Genomic DNA, 22,339 nt, shown 5'->3' with positions numbered 1-22,339 from the left:
CTTTTAATACGCCACTGCAGCTTTAAGGCCAAGCTGCAGGGCTGCACAACACAGCACACAAGTGATCCCCCCCCCTCCCCACCAACAGAGCTCTCTGTTGGTGGGGTCAGATTGTCCCCCGAATGTTTGTTTATTTATTTATGTTTGTCTATTTTTTAACCTATTGGGGACCGCCGCAGGTTGAATCAACGTCTGGCAGGTGGTGGTATCGTTCTGACCGGACGTTGATTCAACGTCCGCGATAAAGAACCGCTCCCGACGCGATCGTGCGCACCCGGAGGGGGAGATTAAGCTGTCATATGAGTGATCAGCAGCCATCGCATATGGCTGCTGATCACGTGATCACTACGATCGCCGTCGGATCGTAGTGATCACTTTGACAGCGGCGGTGGCTGGTGGGAAAAGAAGAGGATCCACTCACCTCCCTGCCGTTCCAGCAGCGATCGGCGCCCCCCTCTGGAGCCTGGAAGGTAAGTGATGGCTGCTGCGCACAGGGGGACACTTGCCACCATGGGGGGGGGCACTGCCCAGCCAGCCACAGAGGGGATCCGGCCGCCCGACCCGCCCAAACGCGCGCACCCCCCCTCCACCGCAAAATTCCCTGGTCCTTAAGAGGGGTTAGCTGGCTGGTCCCGAAGTGGTTAATAAAAGTTGCTGTTTTGTTATGTATTTCTTCCCCCCTCCCTCCCCCTTCCAGCCTATGTCAGCCGATCACCGTCAGGTCTCCCAGGGGGACAGCCGTGTCACACGACTGTCCCCAGTACAGCGTTGCTGCATATCGCAGCACTGTACTTAGTAAAAAGATGGCGGTTTTGCCGTCTAACAGTCGAGACTGAAGGCGGGGCAGAGCTCCACCCCCAAGCAGGAGATGCGCGCGCAGCAGCAGCCGGCCCAAGGAGTTGGCGTTAGGCGGTCCTGAGGCTGCCTGGGGATGCGGTCTAAGGGTAGTTAAAGTGACCTATAGCAAAAGTATTTTTTTTTGGGGGGGGGGGGGGGGGGGGCTGGTAATGCTTCAGTCATCATGACTTCCAGGTTTAAGCAGCAGGAACAGCCATACTTATCCCAGGGAAAACAACGTATATCAGTAGATAAGTGCTTGTTATACTTATTTATGTTATATAGTAAATAAAGAAAACTCTGTTCCTCTTGGCATTTTTCATCTTGATTCTCTCTCTGACTAAAGTCAATGCTGATGTCATTTCCTCCCTTACTTTTCTTTTCTCCTAGAAACTGCACTGTCAGATTTCAGCAGATCACAGAACTGCCCTCAGCCAATCAGTGAGGAGCAGGAACGTGGGAGGGGCGATGGCAAGCTTCCTTCTCTTCGGCGATGGTAGGAATAGAGCCAGGCTGACTGAGATAAGATTTTTTACAGCAGAGACATTTCTGAATAAGAGAACTTGCAATGCAGGCTCAGGTTCCAGGCTGCATATTAAACCCAGTGCAGTGGGTAAATGGAATTTGATTTTGTGGCTGACAATCTCGCTTCAAGAGAGTCATGTGTGGGTGCCAACTTTTTTTTTTTATTTTTTTTTCAGAGTATACACTGTAGTCAGAAGATGGTGCTTTTACCAAACGGAATCCCTCCCTGGATCAGTGGAGTTTTGCATGTTAGGAGAATGTAACTAGTGGTGGCAGAGGGGAAAAATGCCAAATCTAACAACAGTAATAAGGACTTAACTTAAGCTTTATAAGGGCAGTATTAATGGCTGAATTTATCAGCCATCAGTTAATTGTCAGTCAGTTACTGCTATGCTGAAATGTACATAATATTTGCATCAACTTGGATTTATTAGGAATTTAATAGCTTCTGAATCACAGCCAGGAAACGTACAAGCTTAAAGGACCACTATCGCAAAAAAGTAGGCAGTTAAAAGCTAACAGAACCGACAGGTTTTAGACCAGTCCATCTCTTCATGGGGGATTCTCAGGGTTTTCTTTGTTTTCAGAAGCACTTCCTGAATGGCAGTTTAGCTGCCAAAACAGTAAGATACCAGCCAACCTCCCTACTCACTTGCACTCTATTTTGGCAGTTAGACTTAGCAACTGCTGTTCAGGAAATGCTATTGAAATCAAAGTAAAGCTTGAGAATCCGCCATGATGAGATGGACTGGTCTAAAACCTGTTGGTTCTGTCACCTTTTAAATGCTTACTATTTTCACCATAGCGGCCCTTTAATATAAGTGGCAACGCCTCTAACAGCAGCAGTTACTAGGCAGTTAACGTTAGAGGGCGGGGCAAATGTCTCCGCCTCCTCCCTTCACCTTGGCCCTGCCTGCTGGCCCTCTCTGTTGTCATGGCATCCGTTAATATTTCCTCCTGATTGGCTACTGTTGTACACTTTCCATTCTGTTATTACATAAACCAGATTATTAGTCAAATATCCAGCAAGTCCACCTCCTCCCCCTCGCCGCGGCACCCCAGACAAAAGCGACATTTAAACTGTTAAAACAGAACAAAGATGCGGGCCGCTTACGGAGGAAAAAAAAACCCAGAGAGAAATTCCTTTTAAAATTGGCCATTCATTCAGATTTACTGAGTGTAGCAAAAATGTCACACGCATCAAAAGGGAGATGGAATAAAATAAATGCAAAAAAGGCCGATTAGTCATGTAGGAAAGCCACACAGGCCGTCTTCTGAGCACAATGCCACTTTTATTGCTCCTCCATCTTTGTTCAATACAGAGAGGGTGATACATAGCCGGCCATGTAATCCTCCTTTGATTCCGAAGCTCATTTATCCCCGGCCTCTTTCCAGAGATGCTGATGAGAGGACCTGACTCTTTCCTCGCTATTGTTTTATTTATCATATAGAATGGCCATAAAGTAAAGGGGAAAAAATGCAACGGGAAGGCGGCGATGAGAAAAAGAGTACAAAATTAAGGGGTCTGTTTAAACAGTTAAAGTGATATCCCCCCCCCCCCCCCCCCCCCCCCGATTAAAAAACTGGTATGACACAGTACAGCTGCACAAGTCAATTTATCGTTATTTAACAATAATATCTCCATTTCGGTTTTGTCGCCAGCTGTGAAAGCCTAAAAGAGTCTGGACATTTCTTTTTTCCCTCCCAAGCCATTTTGGTGTATTCTGAAAAGTACAGACTGCCCCCATCAATGCCCCAATAGCTCCCATATTCCGGCATGCGTAATTAACAGCACAAAGCAGGAAGCATTGCAATTCAGAAGGAGGCAAACTAATACTCTCAACAGGCATCTTCTTGCCAAAGCACTGGAGGTTTCTTTCTCTGCTCGATAAGTAAAGGCACTCAGGATAGGAAGGCAGAAATCATCTTTCTTGAAATCCCTGGAAAATATAGACCTGAAGTGAAGGGATGTCCGACACAGGCTGTCTACATGTGGGGTTAATGTGGCTCTGTAAAATGTAAAGGTGTAGGTTTGCACCAGTGGTTCTGGATGCTTGCCTGGTTTCAAGGCCATAAAGAGATAATTTGCATATTCAGTAGCAGTGCATTGTGGGTAACCACAGATGTTCACTTAGGCCTGGTGCACACCAGAGGAGTTTTTCTGAGCGTTTTGAGTTTTTAAATCTGCTGCTAATGTTATCCTATGTGTCTGTGCACACTGGAGCAATGAGGTTTTGTAAAAAAAACAAAACATAGCATTACATTGGGAAGAGCTTTTGAAACCTCTAGCGCCCAAACGCTAGAGGTTTCAAAAGCTCTTCCTAATGTAATGCTATGGGTGTGCACCAGGCCTTAGAGCTGAATTATCACAAATACCTTCTGTTTTAAGAAGGCAAATTACACCTTCATTATCAGCAAAAGTAGAATTTGACTAGAACAGATAAAAATGTACTAATCACCAGTGATGAGAAGAAACTTGGAGTTTTTGCTGTACATTTCCGTCAGTGACTGCGTGTGTGAGCATGAGCGCTGCTGCGGTGTTTGTGGAGTGAATAAGAAGATGCTGGAGCAAGTCCTTCTTGCTGGATGATCAGAGATGCCAACTCCGCTTCCTGTGACTCTTCTCCTGATCCAGTGGCATAGCTAAGGAGCTATGGGCCCCAGTGCAAGTTTTACATGGGGCCCTTCCAGCACGCTGATCTCTTTGCTGCAGTAGTGGCTGAATCACACACCTGAAACAAGCATGCAGCTAATCCAGTCTGACTTCAGTCAGAGCACCTGATCTGCATGCTTGTTCAGGGGCTGTGGCTAAAAGTATTAGAGGCACAGGATCAGCAGGAGAGTCAGGCAACTGGTATTATTTTAAAAGGAAAAATCTATATCCTTCTCAGTTTAGGTTCCCTTTAATGATAACTACTATTCAAAGCATCTATAGAAGTGATCATTAAGCACAGGACCAATAAAGAGCTAATACTGTCTGAGGTTGGGGGTGGGCCCTATGGGGCCCTGGTGCGGTTGAGTCCTCTGCAACCCCTATTGCTACACCACTGTTCTGACCCACCCTGACACTACCTTCTGAACATCTTCCATATGCCCTATTTGTCATCCTTCACTACCAACTCTGCCCGACCAGAGGAAGGACGGGGGGGTTAGGGGTGCTGAGGCTGGACTTTGCTCCGTCTGATCAACCAAACAGTGGGCTCAACTCTGTCTGATTAATGCAGGAGTGAGTGACTCCGCCCGATGGACCGGAAAGGGGGGGGGGGGCACACCCCTCATTTGGCCCTCCACTCTCCTCCATAAAAAAGGTGGTGTGTACAAGACTTCTGACTCGGCCAGTGGAGTGCATATCTGGAGAATTAAACCGAGAAGAATATGGAGGCCGTCATCTTCATTCCCTTGTAAACAGCAAGCAACTGACAGAGCATCAGAAGTCAGACAACTGGCATTATTTATCAGAGCATGAAGATGGCAGGTTCCATACTCCACTCAGCCCAGTATCCCTTAAAATGGTAAGTGGTGTGGAGATTTGCACAATAGGAAATGTTCCCTCATAGCTAGCTAGTTACGACCACCACAGGTCCCCAGGAGCACAACCAGTAAGGATACTGAATTGGCATCTACTTTTTTCTGCACATATCGTTCGAGGACCACCATCGTGAAAAAAGTAGGCAGTTAAAATCTGACACTACCGACAGGTTTTGGGCCAGTCCATCTCTTCATGGGGGATTCTCAGGGTTTTCTTTGTTTTCAACAGCATTTCCTGAACAGCAGTTGCAAAGTCTAATTGACAAAATAGTGTGCAAGTGAGTAGGGAGGCTGGCTGGTATCTTACTATTTTGGCAGTTAAACTGCTGTACAGGAAAACAAAGAAAACCCCGAGAATCCCCCATGAGGAGATGGACTGGCCCAAAACCTGTCGGTTCTGTCAGATTTTAACTGCCTACTTAATTTGCAATAGTGGTCCTTTAAAACAACATATTTGCAATGTGAGAATTAGATTTGTGAGCCAATAGATTTGTTATCTGTTATCGGCACATCAAGTCTGATCACTTTAATCCATCCTTTTCCTGTCTTGTCCTTTCAGACCCGATGTGCAGAAAGCAAATAACAGATGTGTTGCAAAACAGTGGGGAAACAGAGGGGAGGTTGGCAAGGAGGAGCGGATGAAGGCTAAAGCAGGCAGCACATCATCAGTCCTGGTATTAAAGTGTACATACTGCTGCTAAAGGAGGCCACATGTAAACAAAAGGCAACCAGGGGGTCTTCAGATCCTCCCCGTAATGCATTGTAATTGCTTTTTAAATGAGAGAGTAAATTGAGATTTTATTAGCAAATTTATCTTAGAAGTTCCTTTTTTCTCAATTAATAATAATAATTCTCATCCGTTCCTTTCAAAAGTATTATTAGTATTGAGGATGGAAATAAAAAAAAAACAAAAATAAGAAGAGGCAACGTTCAAAAAGCAAAACAAGAATAAAAACAAAAACAGTTGTCCTAGATAGAAAATAGGAGTTCATAACAGATTCAGCTGAAAACGTTAATAAGACTGATTTCCTTGACGGGATCTCCCCTCCCCATGGATAATGTTAACATTCTGGATACCTATCAAGCGATGCTTACAAAAATAAAATAAAGTCAAAAAAATGTGCGCGGAATATATTTAAATGTTTCAGAAGATCCGGGAGCCAAAGCGCGATGGAAATGACTTACATATCCAGCCTGACCTCTTGTCTAATCTTTAGCGCGGCAGATAGAGATCTATTATTTATGCATTCGAATAAGTAGACGGAGAATATTTGTCAGTCACAGTTTTGTACCTTGCAAATTTAATAAAAAAACAACCCTTAAGATAGGGCAACGTAGCCTGGCGGGGCCAACAAAAGGCATTTAATGCAAAAAGATCTGAGCAGAAGGCTGGATGATGGGCAGTGGGTTGGGTGAGGGGCAAGGCAAGGACCGTAATGACTTATAGACCTGTTAAAGTGTAACTGTCGGGCATAAAATCAAAAATCAAGTCTGTTTTTATCTGGTGAACAAGTAATGAGGATGCTAACCAGGCAATCCAAAAGTAAAAAATCACTATTACTTTTCTTGTTGTTAAATGATTATTCCCCAGTTTACCTGACTCTTATTTGGTACATCTGCCGCACAAAGGAAGTTGCAGGGCATGCTGGGTTGTGTTTTTTGCTTCTTTATTTCCCCTCAGACTTAAGTAATGCAGCCTGATTGGCTGAAGCCTATTTCTTTCCCCTCCCACACATCTGTTCCTCTCTGATTGGCCAATATTTCTTATAAGACAATGCACTTTCTATTGCAGAGCTGGGTGGGAGTGCCTGAAAACTGGGTGGAGGGTGAGCAATGCATACACAATCAGCCAGAGGAGAATAAGGGATTAAATGACATCAGGGTTGGCCTTAAGTTAGACACAGTTAAAATGGAGAATCCTAAGAAGGGTTTTCTCTTTTTTTTTTACTATAGAAAAATCACTCAAATCAAAAAGTGGACAGTACAACACATCTGATGTTATGTAAGTAGCAAGTATTTATCTTTTTATATATGTTTTTTTTTTATAGTATGGCTGAAAGCTCAACCTTAAAGGGAAGGGGAGGTGAGAGGAATATGGAGGCTGCCATATTTATTTCCTTGTAAACAATGCCCGTTGCCTGGCAGCCCTGTTGATCTTCTGGCATAAATAGTATGTGTCTGAGTCAAAGCCCTGGAACAAGCATATGGCTAATCCAGTCAGAGTACCTGATCTGCTGCATCTGCTACATGCTTGTTCAGGGTCTATGGCTAAAAGTATTAGAGACTCAGGATAAGGAGGACTGCTTGGCAACCAGTATTGTTTAACAGGCCATAAATAAGTCATCCTCCATACCCTCTCACCTTGGGTTCCCTTTAAGGATAACATCCCCTTCCAGGTCTTCCATCTCAGTTAATGTATGGCCAGATGCCCCCTCAGATTCATTTTTAGCATGTGTATGGAGGGTTGCGATGTGTGGGGTCAGTCCCACAGAGTGTACCCCCTGTTGGTAGTAATATTATTAAACTGCAGTATAGTAACGCAACCACAAGATGTCACTGTCTGTAACATAAGGTGATTATCTCTCTATGGTATTACGATTTCCTGTATTCACTCTGTGTTCCTCTCTGTTCCAAGTAAGCTGGATTTCCTGATGGTGGTGTGTGATATAAAGCCTAATCTAGACGGAGCGATCCGGCGGCTCGATTAGCCGCCAGATCGCCTCTTCCGCATCCCCGTGCGTACCCGCCGCATCCCCGCGTGCGTCGGTTTCGATAGCCGCTCGTCCCCGCCGGAGCCGCTTATCTTCCGCTTGATTCCCCGCTATTGTCTGCTCGTGGGGTATCGTGTCGGATCTTATCAATCGAGCCGCATCAGCGGCTCGATTGATAAGTTACATCGGCACGTGTGTACCTAGCTTTATATCTCTGCATGTTTTCTTCAGTAAAAAGAGTTGTAACTTGTTATACTGGGTGCCTATCTGCATGTACAGACCATTCTGCTATCACCATTTGTAATTTAATTGTTGGCCTTTCTTTCTCTACCCCTCCCCCTTCTCTCATTCACCCCTCCTCCCCACTGGTCTACGACCCTTCTCTATCCATTTCCTTCCCTTACCCCTTTTCTCATTACACTCTCTCACCTTCTGTCTTCCAATCCCCCTTTCACCTCTTCTTACTACCTCCCCCCTGCTATAGTTTTCCCTAACCCAATCCTCACATGGGCCTACTCCTAACACTAACACTAACCATTAAAGGGGCACTATGGAGAAAAATTGTAAAATCCAGAGTAAAATGAGCCATACATTACTTTTCTCCTATGTTGCTGGACTGATGCGCACCATGGCAAGAGTGCAGGCGACGGCGGTTTTCAAGCCCATATGGTCGGGCTGAGGTAGCTGAATGACAGAACAACAATGACTGAGTGTCCAGCTGATCAAATTTGGTCTGTCCACAATGAAGCAACGACATTATCTTCTTGGGTCAGGTGTGCCCCCCAAACACACTCATTTAGCCGGTCATTGCTTAATTTTGATACGCAAGCCCCTTCACCGCGGCAAAGTAACGATCACGAAGGGGAATTGGCACATGTACATGCCTTTTGTTTGTAGTTGCAGCCGCAGTGCAGCCAGAAAAATTAGGCAGGCATGTACACGCACCAGAAAAATTATAGCGGCCACTGCTAGCAGCAGCCTTAAAAATTCAGGAATCCACATGGAGTCCTGGACCCTGTTGGTGGTGGCGGAGAAGGCAGTCAAGCGGCCTGCAGGCAGATATGCTGTGTGGGGAACGACTTAGTCTTGGGGCAGGCAGTCACACGGCGTGCAGGCAGAGATGCTGTATGTGGGGACTGACTTAGTCTTCGGGCAGGCCTGACCGTGCTTTGCAAACCAGGCATCCATGGTCAGATGGACCCTTGACCCAACGCTGTGTGCCAGAGATGACACCACTTGCCTTTCAACATCACAGTACAGTTTGGGTATTGCCTTTTTTGACAAATAATTGTGTGATGGTATCTTACACTGCAGTGTGTGGCTTTTCTTTTGTGTGCTGCTTTTCCTCAGGTGGTCATCCCATTGCAGTTTGTGCTTTGTAATCATGTGCCTTCATAAGGAAGTTGTCCCTACGTGGGTCTTGGTCTTTCCACGCAGGGCCAGGCCGAGGCAGAGGCAAGAGAGGCTCCAGCCTCAGGGCGCAGTGTAGGAGGGGGCGCAAAACTCACTCAGCTACCATTCCCCTATTGTGTATGAAGCAGAGAGAAAAAAGAAAAGGGGATACATGGCAGTGAATTCCACGGCTCAATTTTTGGTGGCAGAGAGTACAGATGGCATTGCTCTCATCTGAGGCAGACACACAAAAACATTTCCACCCGCTGAGCCCTGGGATGATGGCACTTTGGTGATGGCTGCCGAAGGAGTGTTAAGTGGGTTGCCAGAATCAGAGCAGGAGGAGGAAGATATGTCACGCTTCTGTGCGGAAAGCTGAGGAAGATGAGGTGTTCTGTGTTAGATAGTCAACTACGTTCTGACAATATTGGGGGTTGATGGCACGTGCCTTCTTCTGAACACTGTACTTTGGTCGAGGGCCGCACAAAATCACGACAGCGCGACCTCGAACAGACCTGCTGGGTGGCCTGCCTCTGGCTCTGCCTCTTGTCCATATTGGGGGGGATGAAGTGAAAGGTATGCACTGACTTGACTAATACAATGTGCAGTCACACAGGTTCAGTGAAAAGGTATGCAGTGACTGCTGGTAGAACAATGTGCTTTCATACAGCTGCAGTAAAAGGTATGCAGTGACTGGTATTACAATACAATGTGCAGCTGTCACAGGTGCAGTTAACAGGTATACACGCACTGGTATATAAAACAGCGTGCAGTCACACAGGTGCAGTGAAAGGTATGCAGCGACTGGTATTACAATACAATGTGCAGCTGTCACACACACAGATGCAGTTCAATGGTATGCACGGACTGGTATATAAGACAGCGTGCAGTTGGTCACACAGGTGCAGTGAAAGGTATGCACGGACTGGTATTACAAATGTGCAGCTGTCACAAACACAGGTACAGTGAACAGGTATGCAGTGACTGGTATATAAAACTGCGTGCTGTTACACAGGTGCAGTGAAAAGGTAGGCACTGAATGTGCTGGGCCTTGCACAGTATAGCAATTAGCAAGGGCCAGCTGTGACACACAGGGCTGTATAATGCAGTGTCAGTGACACACACACACACACACACACACACACACACACACACACACACACACACACACACACACACACACACACACACAAGAAAACACTTCACAAGAACATTAGCTTTGAAAAGAGCTTTTTGTGGTGCTTTTCAACAACAAATATCAGCTAGGAGCAAGCTACAAGAGCCTAACAAAGCTTTCCCCATCTCTGCAGCAGGTTCCTCTCCCTTCTCTCACTACTGCAGCAACACAGAGTGAGATCATGGCCGATGCTGCTGCCTTATATAAGGAGGCGGGGGCCCTCCAGGAGGGAGTGCAGCCTAATTGGCTGCCATGTGTCTGTTGACTGATGTAGAGGGTCAAAGTTTAGCCCAATGATGTAGTATAGGGGCGGGTCGAACTCGCCATAAAGTTTGCGTTTCGACGCAAACTCGAACCACTGATGTTTGCGGCCAGACTGTTCGGGAGAACTCTATAGCCATGCACTCATTGCCGCGGTGTAATGCAAAATATTGCAACCTATAATATTTTGCAACTTCATTGGACTGTGCTTAACTGTGCATGCCCCGCCTTCTTTCACATTTCCCGGCTGTCATTATTTGCAACTGCCGGTGTTTAGTTCCCTCCAGGGGGGGCTATTAGTTGCCCACCAAGGTGGGGGGTATTACTTCCCTCCAGGGGGAGTTATTAGTTGCCCAACAGTGGGGTTCTTTATTCCCTCTAGAGGGGGGTTATTAAGTGCCCAGTAGAGGAGGGTTCTGTGTGAGAATAGGGTTAGGTTGGGTTGCATTTTCTGCAGGGACGGATCTAGGGGGGGTCAGGCGGGTCTCTAGCCCCAGGCGCAGTTAGTTGAATTCTTAAAAAGGCGGCAAAATTAATGGCAGTTTAGGCGCCAAAACCTGACCTTGCCCCAGGCGCAACTTGGTCTAGATCCGTTCCTGATTTTCTGATACAAATACATGGAAATGGATGCTTAGGTTGCACTTTCTGATAGGTTTAGTTTTATGAATTATTTCAACTGGTTGCATAATATTTTAAAGTTGCAAAAATTTTCACTACAGCGGAACCTCTGCTACCTCCAGCCAGAGTTCAGCAAAACTTTGCCGTCTCTGGTGTGCAAACTACCCTGTCTGCACCGCCATAGTTTCAAACTGAATTGTGGCCTATGGCAGTGCCCAATTCACCAGGTGTCCATTGTGCCTAACATACCTGTTTCGCTCTCCCCCTCCCCTATATTTCCTTCCCCCTCTCCTCTACAGGTCCACCACTTCCTTCTCTCTCACTTTGACCTTTTTACCCCCCATAGCACCCCCCCCCCTGATCTTTTCTCCTTCATCCATTCTTTCTTGTCCCATAACTGCCCCTCTCTTTTTACTCTCCCCAAACCCCCCGCCCCCCTCCCCACACGCACACGCACACACCACCAACACACACAGTACATCCATGCTTGCTCTGTTTCTCCTCTTTTCCTCCATCCTTACCACTTTCTTTCTTCCTCTTCGCACCAACACTACACCCCCCCCCCCCCAAACCACCCCACCCATCCCATCTAAAAATGTTACTTTTCTTGTAGAATAAGGGTAACCACTGAAAGGTTCAAATAGCTGGTCCTGCGAGATTATTTGTGAACAGTAGGGACAGAGCGATATCAGCAGATATGACTTAGGACCTCACCTCAGTAATAGGGTATTGAACCAGCCCCCAGAGAGAGGTCCGAGAGCAGGAGGGGGGTATCTGCCATAGGCAAGCTTACAATCTACGTTGTGCACAATATCTTCATAATTATGCCAGTATTAAAGGGTAGACTTCAGGGATTCACTAACTGATCCTCAGCTATTGTTATGGACTTTGAAGTTTTTATGACTCCAGGCAATGCCTGCAGTGCTCATTTAATTAATTTATTTTCTATATTTGAACTAAAAAAACTTTATTGAAAATATGTCAAAAGCAACATACAAAACTTCAAGCTGCTTTTTAAATTTCATTTTGTTTTTTCTTCTTGGTGTGTGGGTGGGTGAGTGGGTGGGTGGGGGGGGGGGGGGGGGGAGAAAGAATTTCCACATTATTGCAACTTCAATTCCAAAAGCTCATTTCTATTAGTGGACACCTTAACCCTTACCTTAACTTATCCATCTTCCCAGTCACTGCTTTAGCCCGTTTCCACTATCGCGATTTCGAATGCATTTGCCGCATGCGAATTCGCATAGCCAGTACAAGTCAGGATTCCTTTGCGTTTTTCTGTGCAGAAAAAATCTGCACGCCAGAGCCATCAGAATTCGCATACCGCTATGCGATTCGCATACAGTGGCCTCAATTCACGGAGCTTTATCAAACGTTTGATAAATTACCTCATGGCTAAAATCTAATTTTGAATTAACTAAGGTGTTTTATATTTATCGAGTGCTTTTACCGATAAAACGTTCAATAAATATATAACACCTTAGTGAATTCAAAATTAGATTTTACCCATGAGGAAATTTATCAAACGTTTATCAAACGTTTGGTAAAGTGTTTGATAAAGCTCTGTGAATTGAGGCCAGTGTATTTAATAGGGAATTCGCATGCGGTTTTGGTATGCGAATTTTCATGCGAATTCGCATACGATTTTGCATGGAATCAATGGAAAAGCACATAGGCGCTGCCATGGTTAATTTCGCATACATCGTCATCCATGCCGCCATTCTTTTTCCTCTCCTCCGTGGCTCTGCTTCCCCCTGGTAAGTTCGCTGTCTGTCATCATGACGACAGCTGGCAATCTCACTATAGGGTTACAGCGCCACCCGGAGGACGAAAGGAGAACTGCAGCGCTGGAACCCAGGGAGGTGAGTGCTCTCTGCGGTGTGATTTTTCCAGGTTTTAGGGTCTGAAAGCATGCAAAAAAAATTGCACCGCATTTAGACCCTAAAACACAGAAAGAATCAGACCACCTAGTGGGTTAATGGGAATAAGCCAGGTAAATGGATTACACCTGTTCCCAAAACGAAAAGCTTAGCCTGGATTTTAAGGCGTGGCACATAAGGCATACTCCTCCTCCCAACACATGCTAGCCCCCAGATCCCACAGGGTCCTACGTAGTAATGGTCAATGAGATGCTTATAACTCTGCATTCAAGATTCAAGCACTTTGTTGTCATCGTGTAACAACAAAATTACTTTTCATGACTTCCCCATGGTGCTTATAAGGAACACAGTCATAATAACAAAGGTAGAAATAGAGGTATTATACAAGCATGCCCGGTATTTCAAATATTTAAACAATTTGTACACAGTGTCAATTATTTCAGAGTTTACCAAGTTTATGGCAGATAGGAAAAAGCTAATTTTTAGTCTGTTTGTGGATTGATCTAAAACATCTACCTGATGGAAGGAGCTCAGAAGAGCTTTTTGGCCTTTCAGTTCTCATACAGCAAGTTTTAGTTGCTGTATAAATTTGCATCAATATACCTAATACACAGGCATTGACCATCCCATCGGAATGTACTTGCAGGTGACTTAGCAGCACAGGAGAGTTTTTAGGCAAAGGCATTACAGGCCACTGCCTGGAGTGCCACTGGTCCTGAAGGGCACCATATCCCTGATTAAGCCCCACCTCCTGCACTAAGCTCCACCCCAGAATGACACCATGCCTCCTACAGGTGTTTGTACCTCCTTCTGTCCACTTGTTCTTCCTTCTGTCTCTTTTGACACCTTCAGTACCTCTGTGATCCTCTGTCCCCCTGTGCATCCTTCTATCTCTTTTGCCACCTTCAGTACCTCTGTGATCCTCTGTCCCCCTGTGCCTCCTTCTGTCTCTTTTGTCACCTTCAGTACCTCTGTGATCCTCTGTCCCCCTTGCCTCCTTCTGTCTTCTTCCCTGCATTATGCATCCACCCTACACGGCACATGGTTTATATTATTGACACAGGACCTCTTGCCTGGAGTGACAAAAAGGCTAGAAACACCCCTGACTTAGCAGGAGATCAAGGAAGAGAGTGTCCCTGGATGGCTAACAGCTGATTTTCCACTGTCGACTACTCAGCATCAGCAGCATGAACTGAAAAACAAAAGCACTTCCCACAATGCTTTCATCTTTTTGACAGATTTTATTCAAATGGACGTTTTAAGTGTGTCCGTACTTCCTCGCAGCGTCCTGCCAGTTGTGTCACATGACTCGCCTGCAGCGATTTAACAAACATTTTTAGTGACACACTCAGCAGTCGGACAGGAGGTGATCGATAGGATTGATAGGGAGATAGGGCCGGCGTATCAGAGAGCGGGGACCCCGGGGGAGCCAAGGACCGTTACAGCAGGTCAGACAAACGCGCCACGGCTACAGATCGCCCGGCTGGGAGTGTAACATTAGCGCTCCCTGCGAGAGAGTTTTATGGATTTTACTTGACTCGGCGTATTGACTTTTTCGGTAAGAGGTCATAAATTATTATAAGAAAATTGCACTGGAAAGTTCTCAAAGAAAAAGTTGAATAGAATTTAACAGCATATGATTTGAAAAAGAACAATCGTTTTCCCTGTCTTGCGCAACGCGGCAATAAATCGAGATTCAGGAAGCGCAGCGAGGATAGGTTCTGTGGAGTCTCATGTGCGCATCACAGAAATACATATAATATACATGCTCTGGCCGAAAGAGACGTCAACAAAGAAAAATAAAAAGTACACGTTAAGCATTGGATATTAAAGTGACACTGATACGGAAAAAAAAATTATGATATAATGAATTGTTTGTATAGTACATATAATTAACTTCTTGCTGACCGCTAAACGCCGATTGGCGTGAACACAGCGGCAGCCCCAGGACTGCTCCATGCCAATTGGCGTGAAGTCCTGGGGCGGGGTTTGGCGGGAGATCGGCATGAACCCGGTGGCAGCCCCTGGACCGCTCCAAGCCAATTGGTGTGAAGCCCTGGGGCGGGGATTTGCAGGAGAGCTCCGCTCCGCCACCTATTTACTCTGTACAGCGCTGCGATCTACGGCAGCGCTGTACTGGGGACAGCCGTGTGACACAGCTGTCCCCGTGGGCGGCAAAGAAGTGATCCGCTGAAGCCTATGACAGCCGGTCGCACTGATTGGCTGGCGGGGGGAGGGAATGTTAAAAAAAAAAAAAATTTAAATACGGAAATTTATAGTTAAAGGGACACCTAGCAGTAATTAAAATCAAAACTTTGATTACCTGGGGCTTCCTCCAGCCCACCGTAGGCTGCAAGTTCCCCTTCCGTCCGCCTTGCTTTTCTGCGTGTCCCGCTGGGGGCTCTGTTGCCGGCGACACCCGGGCCGACACTTCCTGATTTTGAATCCTTGGCGCCCGCTTTGCGTCATCGCGCCGGCTGCTCAGCGTCATCACGGCGGCCGGCGTAACAGTACTGCGCATGCGCGGTTCAGAGGTAGAAGAACGTGCATGTGCGGTACTGTCACGATAGGGCGGAAGAGACTGCAAAGGGAACCTGGAGTAGGTAAGTTATGCTGAGGGTTTTTTGTATGTTTTTTTTTTTTTTTATACAGGTCTTAAAAGTATGGTACAAGAGTGCTTTAACCAGTTCACCACAAGGAGGTTTTTACCCTAACAGAGCGATTTTCACCTTTCAGTGCTCATCCCTTTCATTTGCCAATAGCTTTTTCACTACTAATCACAATGAAATGATCTACAGTATATCTTGTTTTTTTCACCACCAGTTGGGCTTTTTGGAGTTGATATTTGTTTTCAGTAATTACTTTATTTTCTATGCATTTTAAAGGGGAAAACAAGGAAAAAATACACTATTTCTCCAATTTCATCCCCTATATTTTTAATATAAACACTGCTACCGTACATAAAACCCACACATTTTATGCCTATTTGTCCCGGTTATCAGAAGATTTTAATTATGTCCCTAATACAAAGTATGGTGACAAAATAGTATTTGGAAATAAGGGTGTATTTATTAATTTTTTTGGGTGTTTTTTTCACTATTTTCATGTGCACGGGAGCGCACGCGCACACGGGAGCGCACACAGCAGCAGCAGTGCATGATGTTTTAAAACGTCCTGGAGCCATTAAGAGGCTCCAGCAGGATGTTTTAATATGTCTGAATGTCACTCACTAAGTGGTTAAAGCACACCAGAGGTGACATGTGACATGATGGGATAGACATGGGTATGTACAGTGCCAAGCACACAAATAACTATGCTGTATTTCTTTTTTCCTTCTCTGTCTGAAAGTGTTAAACATCAGGTATCAGGTATGCAAGTGACAGTTTCTGTCTGGGTCGGGACTGGGCACGGACTATAAGGTAACCCTAAGTGATAAGGAATTATAGCCATAAAATACTTTCCTGGCAGTAAATGGCTTCTGAGAGCAGGAAAAAGATAAAAAGGGTCAAAAGTTCATAGCTTTTAGCTCTGGCATACTTCAATGCATGTGTCATTGAGCAGATATCATGCAACAGTAAAATCTTAAAAAGTAGATCTAAATATAAAATAAAACTTCAGGCTATAAAAAAAAATTATTAATCTCAGTTCATTTTCACCTCGGATGACCTTTAAGGGGAGCTCTAGTTATGCATGTCAGGCACGACACTTCATTGAATTCACTAACCATTACTACATGTGTTAAAGCAGAAAGCAGCTGATTTTACTGAACATTTTGTGAAATGTCAATTCACTAAGGCCCGTTCAGACTGCACGCGTTTCCAGCCGCGTTTTGGAAACGCGTGCAGGAGGCCGACACGCACGACATCAGACAGTGAATAGAGTGCACTGTCTGATGTTCACACTGCATGCGTTCTGGACCTGTGCGGTCCGGGAACGCATGCTGCACGCAGATTTTGTCAAATCGCATGACTGACCCATTCACTTTTCAGTGATGGGATCAGCCGCGCAACGCATACAAACGCGGATGGCGTGCGATCGTACGCGTTGCGGTCCGCACGCGTTCCGCACGCATGGCCATCCGCATTTAACTTGTTACTGCATGGAAAAGTAAAATCACTGACTAGTGAGGTCAATTACCATCTTGTCAATTCACAAAGATATTCAATATGTATTTTCCCTCCTGAAACTGTCGATAAGAAAACAAACAGCCATTCAGTAAAGCTATAGAAAGGAGGAAACAGAGCAGAGAAAGATGAAAACTAATTAAGGTACTTTTTACACCCACTGCGTTTCTGAATGCATTTTCTGATGGTAATTGTGGTACCCTTTTTCCACCAATGCACATCAATTTTTCGACAATCGCCGAAGCACCGCATGCTGTATTCTCCTACCGTTCAATAATTTATTTATTTTTATAGCCGTCTCAGTCCCTTACGAAACAGGCAGCAAACGTGCGCTGTGTAAATAGTGAAAATCGCAATTGCGTCACATCGTGTTTGCGATGCTGATGTGGATTTTCAGTGTAAAACTATTCAGGAAAATAACAGGTTAATGATAAAAAACATATTTCCCCTATTCCACAATATTATTAAATAGCAATTAAACACGGTTAATAAGATACTTATGGTTTTGAGTTGATACTAATTCTATGGTAATTTTATGCACGTTGGACTTACACTTGTCAGTATAAAAAAATGCTCTCTGTATCACATTATTTCTTCTATTTTCAGTTACTTAAAGGGTACCCGAGGTGACATGATGAGATAGACATGAGTATGTACAGTGCCAAGCACACAAATAACTAGGCTATGTTCCTTTTTTTTCTTTCTCTGACTGAAAGAGTTAAACATCAGGTATGTAAGTGGCAGTTCCTGTCGGAGTCAGGATTGGGTCAGACTACAGTGTGACCCTCACTGATAAGAAATGACAACTATAAAACACTTTCCTGACCGAAAATGGCTTCTGAGAGCAGGAAAGAGATAAAAAGGGTCAATAATTCATAGATTTTAGCTCTGGCATACTTCAATGAATGTGTCGTTGAGCAAAAACAATAAAACAGTAAAAACTTGAAAAGAAGATTTAAATATAAAACAAAACTGTGGAATATCTTAAAAAGTCATTTTTAGGAGAAGGAGGATAGATACAATTGTTTATTTAATTAGTTGATTTTCACATCAGGTGTCTTTTAAAGGGACTCCGAACAATGGGAAAAAATGGAATCTGTACTTAACTGGGGCTTCCTCCAGCCCGTGAGGTCACCTGTCATCCTCGTGGGCCCTTCTGTGGTTCCTTTGGCAGCTCTGGTAATCTGGCGACGTCGGGTGGAGTTGCGCATGCGCGCCATCATGCCGGTGGACATGAGCATCCTGCACATGCACGGTTCTCTAAAGGCTGAACCGCACATCCATAGGATACTTATGGCGACCACTGTGATGATTCCTTATCAGTGGCTGAGCAGATGCAGTCATTAGAACAATTGTGCAGAGAGCAGAAAGCTTTTTGTCTTCGTGCCTTTAGTTGTCAGTCTCACAGGACAAGGAAAAGAAACTGTGGCTTCTGGGCCCCCTGCGGCTGCATCCCTTGCAGGGTCTATTTGTCACACCCGTTACTGACCTTGTATTTTTAATGAATGTGTCTTAATGAACTGAAGCCTTTGTGTCTTCTGCCCTGCAAGCATGACAGTCCGGCCTACAGACTCCAATCGGACAGAACAAGGAATGCAGTGATTTTCTATGAGCCAGGTCAGATTTTTCCAGGTCAGATCGCAGTGTACACATGCAGCATATTGCATTGCCATTAATAGTAACCTAGTTTGGTTGAAAAAAAGACATTTGTCTATCAAGTCTTCCCTGCACCCTCACATATCCCCAGCTGATCCAGGGTAAGATTAAAAAAAAAACCTTACAGGATTTGAGCCAATTAACCTTTAAAGGGGAAAACATTTCTTCCCAACCCCAGGATCAACTCTGCTGGTAATTACCTAGTTGGTATTGTCATGGGTGTCCTTCAATGCAAAAAAAGTATCCACATCCAAAGCAGATATAGAATTTGTCATAACACTTCCTGCGGTAAAATAGTTCACATTTTAACAACTCTTACTGTAAAGAATCTCTTCTTAAAGAGACACTGAAGCGAGAATAAATCTCGCCTCTTGTCTCATACTTAGCAGGGGCATGCGTGCCCCGGCTAAAATGCCGCTATCCCGCTGCTAAACGAGGCTCCCTGACCCCCCATCCCCCCCCCCCCCCCTCTGCAAAATCAACGACTAACTTGGTCGTAGATTTTGCTGCTGTTGAGGCAGGGCTAACGGCTGCAGCCCTGCCTCTCAGCGCCGTCTATCAGCGGCGCATCGCCGCCTCTCCCCTGCCCCTCTCAGCGAAGGAAGACTGAGAGGGGCGGGGGAGAGGCGGAGATACGCGCCGACAGACGCGCAAGAGGCAGGGCTGCGGCCATTAGCCATGCCTCAATGCGGAAGAGGGGATGCGCTGCTCGGAGGGGATTTCGGGGGGTAAGGGACCCCCGTTTAGCGGCGCGATAGCGGCGGTTTAGCAGGGGCACACATGCCCCTGCTGACTATGAGGTCTGAAGCGAGATTTATTCTCGCTTCAGACTCTCTTTAAATAGATGGCAAAACCTCTTTTCCTCCATACACAGATCATGTCCCCTTGTCATTTGTATAAGCCTAGCTCATCTGCCAAAGCTTTTGTATTGCTCTTTGATGTATGTATACATGTTAATTAGGGCCCCTCTTCACCATCTTTTTTCCAAGTTAAATAAACTCAGTTTGTCCAACCTTTCTTGGTAAGCAACACCATCCATCCCTCTGGCTAATTTAGTTGCCCAATATGACAGAAGGCAAGCTTCTGTGGCAGACTGATAGCGGACTCTTCAACGGACCCTGGCGCAGCGCATGCGTGCAACACAGGTATGGTGCCACTCTGGCATAGTGTGAACTCAGGCTTATTAGTTGTATAAAGTCACAAAATTATTATAATTACTTATTGTATCTATAAAGCGCCAACATATTACGCAGCGCTGGACAATAAATAGGGATACATACAATGTAAACAAGGGGTGACAGACAGAGAGGTAATACAACATAGCACAAAACATGTGAACAGGGAGTAAGATGCATGATCATGGGATAAATTATATCTTATCTGTTAAACAGAAAAAAAGGACTTTAAAGGGGCACTATTGCAAAAAATTGTAAAATTGAAAATGTGCGAACATAAACAAACAAGAAGTACGTTTTTTTCCAGAGTAAAATGAGCCATAAATTACTCTTCTCCTATGTTGCTGTCACTTACAGTAGGTAGTTGGTTGGTTGTCTATGTTTGCACTGGTTTTAAATTTTTCGCCATAGTGCCCCTTTAACCTTTGACCGCCTAACACAGATTGGCAGCCGCAAAGTGGCTCTGTTGTTCCTCGGTCACTCCATATGGCGTCATCTCACGAGGAGCGAGATTAGACGGGATGAGCGCGAGCTCCCGTCATTGTGAAACAAACGGACGCAGCGATCAGCTTGCCAGCGGGTGATTAGCGCTGGCAGGCTGTGATGTTTATTTATGTGTGCATCTTAGTCTAGGGTCAAGTAAGAGGGAAACCAATGAACTTATCTGCATTTTTTTAAAAATAAAATTTAGGTTTTTTTTTAAAATAGAAAAACAACAAAAAAGCTAAAGATCGTAGCAGCAATCAGAGACCACCAAAAGAAAGCCCTATTTGTGAGAAGAAAATGAGGTAAAATTCATTTGGGTGCCAAGTTGTATGGCCGAGCAATAAACTGTTAAAGTTGTGAAGTGCTGAATTGTAAAAAATGGCCTGGTCACTAGGGGGGTATAAACCGCTGGTCCTCAAGAGGATAAAGGTGGGTTGAAAAGGTGATACCAGACTGTAATCAGGGACAAGGCATATAGATATACATCACTAACGTTACCTGTAATTATAGTTTGTCCCCCCTCCCATGCCTCCCAACTTTTTGAGATGAGAAAGAGGGACACTTAAGCCACACCCCTGCCACACCCCTAACCACGCCTCGGTCACACCCCTAGTCACGCATACCGTAAAGATTTTATTAAAAAAATATGTTTTATAATTCAAACCACACTGGTCCTTTCTATCCTGGCTCATTTTCCTTCATATTAACATTTTAAAAGTAGTAAAATATCAATTTAAAGGATGGGAATAAAGTTCAAAGTCAATCAAACACATTTTTTAGTAGAGAAATATATATATTTATATCGAAAGAGGGACAAAGTCCTGAAAGAGGGACAAATGAGGACAGAGGGACAGGGCTCCCAAAGAGGGACTGTCCCTCCGAAAGAGGGACAGTTGGGAGCTATGCTCCCTCTCTCCCCCCTCCCCCCCCCCCCCCCCCAGTGCCTGCCAGCTGCTCATTAGATATTGCAGTTTTTGCCTCAGGCCTGCACAAGCTTGTCTGTCCCCATTCTCTCTCCATACAGCAGATACAGTAGCTAAGCAGTGTGTGTTCAGGGGAATTTCGCCTGAAGTAATCAGGAATGAATATTTCGATGGCCACTACTACGAGTATGCGGGTGGTACATGGGATAATAGGGTGAGGTAAAGGGGGCATTTAGACTAGACAAATATAACATTTATATTGCGCTTTTCTCCTAACAGCCTCAGAGTGCTTGAGCTGCAGCCACTAGGGGGTGCTCTATAGGCAGTAGCAGTGATAGGGCTGGTTTACATTCGGCGCGTGCCCGCAATCGTGTTCGGGTCTGCGATCGCGATTCACAAGCAAAATCTCGCTATTCTCCGCGATTTGCGCTTGTGATTCCCATTCAACAGAATGAGAATCACAGCGAGATCACCCCCAAGACGCTGCATGCAGTGGGAATATATCCATAGGGATACATTAGTAGCAGTGCTTTCCTGATCCCCGGTGATCAGCTAAGCGCTGAAAAAGCGCAGAGTGTGAACCAGTCCTTGGGGAGTCTTGCCTAGGGTCTCCTTACTAAATAGGTGCTAGCTTACTGAACAGGAAGAGCTGACATTCAAACCCTGGTCTCCTGTGTCTGAGGCAGAGCCCTTCACCATTACACTAGGATAACTGATCTTCAGACATGTATAGCTTCAACAGCTTGTTGATAAACCTTAACACTTGAATAGTATTACATTTATGGGGAACCATCAGAAATATGCAATAACCGGACCCTCTACCATTAATGTGATCAAATGGAAGAGTCTTACCTGTTCGAAGCAGCTTTCTCCACCCTTTCCATTATCTCATGTTACCGTTCAACCAATCCCAGCTGTTGCCAGATCCAAGAGGCTGTCTGTTGTACTGCCTGAACTCGTCGCTCCTCAATTCTCTTCTTCGTAACAGTCAGTTAAATGGGAAATCTGGAAAAAAGAAATTATACATAAGAACCTTCCTGTATTGT

The 22,339-nt window shown here is 45.2% G+C and overlaps 1 long non-coding RNA gene across 1 annotated transcript in view; it reads right to left on the bottom strand.

Annotated features, from left to right (window-relative positions):
- LOC137538755 (uncharacterized) overlaps positions 1-22,339 on the bottom strand; it is a 353,414-nt gene that overhangs the window by 138,927 nt on the left and 192,148 nt on the right. Inside the window, exon 2 of the long non-coding RNA XR_011024881.1 lies at positions 22,146-22,298. This is a non-coding gene — a long non-coding RNA (uncharacterized lncRNA). The remainder of the gene's footprint in view (positions 1-22,145; positions 22,299-22,339) is intronic.

Source organism: Hyperolius riggenbachi, chromosome 11 (genome assembly GCF_040937935.1).
Source record: "Hyperolius riggenbachi isolate aHypRig1 chromosome 11, aHypRig1.pri, whole genome shotgun sequence".
Lineage (NCBI taxonomy): Eukaryota > Metazoa > Chordata > Amphibia > Anura > Hyperoliidae > Hyperolius > Hyperolius riggenbachi.
Note: the sequence above shows the minus strand (reverse complement) of the source record. Positions and strands in the feature narration are given on the sequence as shown.